The sequence below is a fragment of the Pholcus phalangioides genome, unplaced genomic scaffold (genome assembly GCF_987345545.1).
Source record: "Pholcus phalangioides strain wild (caught in Gottingen) unplaced genomic scaffold, Ppha-v1.0 ptg000016l_1, whole genome shotgun sequence".
NCBI classification, from domain to species: domain Eukaryota; kingdom Metazoa; phylum Arthropoda; class Arachnida; order Araneae; family Pholcidae; genus Pholcus; species Pholcus phalangioides.
In genome coordinates this window covers 512,793-515,780 of record NW_028301609.1, presented here as the reverse complement: position 1 = coordinate 515,780, position 2,988 = coordinate 512,793, and positions in this window count along the sequence as shown.

Below are 2,988 nucleotides of genomic sequence, written 5' to 3'. Positions count from 1 at the left end.
AAACCGTTTTCTTTTGTTAAATGTACTTTCAGTATACAGGGTGCATCTAAATAACATAGTACTCAGATATGTCGCAAGGGGTTGTATAGTTATAAGATAAAAACTTTTTTTGTGGACACCCTGTGCTCAAAAAACCCAATTAGAAAGTTGTTGCCCTCTCTCTCCTGAGGCCAACAAAAGAAATTTTACATTTCTAAATGCAATATTCACCAAAATATAATTTTAAAAATCAGGAAAGTTATGATGGAAAATGCTCCCCCCCCCATTTATTTTGCTTTTTTTTTCTCTTCAAATATTACTCTTGAAAATGCCAAATTTTTTTTTTGTTGGCCTTGGGACAGATAGGGGAAACACTTTTGATTAGTGAGAGCACAGGGTGTCTGTATAAAATAGTTTTCTTTATTTTATAAAAATATAAGCCCTCGAAACATCACGTATCTGAGGTTCACAGGTTATTCAGTTACATTTTCTAAATAGAAGTAAGTTTCTGGGATAACAATTCGCCAGTAAAATGCCATGTGCCTTGTTACCTATGCCCCCTGTATATATCTGTATGCTGGAGGTAAATGGCAGTGTCACAAAAGGGAAATTTTACAGGAGAGTAGTTTAAACTTGATTTTGTGCATGTGTCTTTCTATATAGCTTGCTTGTTTTATAAAGTGATTAGTGTCCTATACCTCTGCAGTGAAACAGAAGTACAGCAAATTAATAGTATTATTAATTAGCTGTAAACAAAGTGCCTTTTACCTTCAGCATACAGAGCAGACAAGAAATCCTGAACAGATTTAAAAAATTAATAATAAATCAACCAATTGATATAAAAAGGTGCGGTTTATACTTGTCATGGCTTAAGAGGTTTTTTTTTTTAGTTAAAAAAAAAAAGGTTTGAGTTTCTTTCACAATTGGTTCTATAAAATGAAAGACTCAACGTAACACAAACAGTATATAATTTATGTTTATAACAATTTACATTATATAAAACTATATTAAAACATGAGCAATTTTTCACCCATTTATATGTAGTCCGAGTAAAAAAGCTTATATTGAAAAGTGCAGTATATATGTGTTATATATTAATATATATAACACAAATTGTCATAAACATTAATTATGCATGGTTTGTGTTACATTTTTATGCATCGAGTGCAACTTGTGAGTGAAATTTGAATATATTTTTTATAGTTTATCAAAAAAACTAGGCAATGATAGTGTAAAGCATTTTTTTCAATGTCATTTGGTTGATTTATTAATTTGTAAAATGTGTCCAAGACTTCTCATCCACCCCCTGTGTGTTTAATAAACTTTTTTTCGAAGACATATTCACCTTTAAATAACCTACTAAAAATCAACCTTTTTATTTCCGCACTACTGGTAACTTTTTATGACAAGTTCAGGAATAAATTTTTGATTTTTCAGTGATAAATACCAAATATGTTACCAAAATACCATGATGTGAAAATCAGGGTAATTTCAGGATTCCACAAATTATCAAAATTTTATAAATAAAAGAGTCTTGAAGAGCATGATAAAATCAATTAACATTACCCTAATGAAGATAAATCAAGGCTCTGGGGGAGAAATTTTCATAAATAAAAATAGCATCTAAAAGAAAATCTTAAGACACTAAATTTACTCAGAGAAATATTTTATTATCATTGAATAAAAGCAAATTTCAATTCAAAATATTGTAAAAATTCACAAAAATTATAAGAAAATTAGAAACTAAAATTGAAGTAGAAAAAATAATATTAAATTAAACCGTGACTAAGCTTAGGGTATGACAGAAACTGCATATGACATAGCATCAAAATCACAGGGTGGGCAAAAAATCATTAATACTTTTTCCAAACCAAATATTTCATCAACATAGTAAACTGGAATTTTTTAAAAAAGGTTCAGAATTTACTTTTTTGAAAAACACGAAAGTAATTTAAAATCAACTGAAAATCAATCCAAAGTTGCACATATAGCTAACATTTTGATCGACCTGCTCATGCGCAGAGCCAATATATATTGTATCTTTACATGATTAGAAGCTACAGTATTTCTTGCAATATCAACAATTTTCTTTGTACATTTTTGAAGGAGGAACTCTCAATTGTAATAAATTGAAAGTTCTCTGAATATTAAGTAATACAGTCTACTTTCTAGAAATATTCAATCAGAAAAAATTAGTTTAATCTTATTCATGATTCAAATTAATTATTAAAGGGAATTCAGGGGGGGGGGGAAGAGTTTTTTCAGATCTATTTTCAAAGAGATGTACTTTTATGTGGTTTTCTTTTATTTTATTAACGAGCATATTTATGAAGATAATTGTTAAATTTTGTGAACAGTATTGATTCTAAACTGTGATTCAATGAATTGATATTTTTAACATGACTGTCAGTTTTGGAGAATGACAATCAGGGAGGTTTTCGTGTGGATCCAAATTCCATACAAAAATAAATATAAAAGTGTTTTTAGAAATATAATATAGGGATTTTTTCATTTTCAAGTAAAATTGTAGGAATTTTTCTTTTTTGCAAAATGTAATATCATGCAAGCTATCACTAATTAACACCAAGTCACCAATCATCGCCAATAGGTTGAATTAAACTGCATAAGAATTCACTGCTTATAAGAATCAAATCGGGAAAACTAACACTCAACCACGTTATAACGTTAACATAAGAAAATCATCTGTTACAGGAATCAGATTTCCCCTTATGAGAATTTTAAAAAAAAATTCCCTCCAAAACTGCAGTTTATTGCAGTAGTGGGAACTTGCATAAAATATTTTCGTTATTCACAAGATTTTTTTAGGACCACTTACTGTCACTTTAATAATCATCCTATACTGACTGCCCCCTCCAAACAGTGAGGATTACAGCTTTGTAGTAAAGTGAGCTTCCATGAATGACAACTTATCAGCAAGAGGTTTATAGTAGAAAAAGAAAGCAGACACCCTGTAGTTCCTCCTGGACTACTGTTCACTTTGGGAAACAT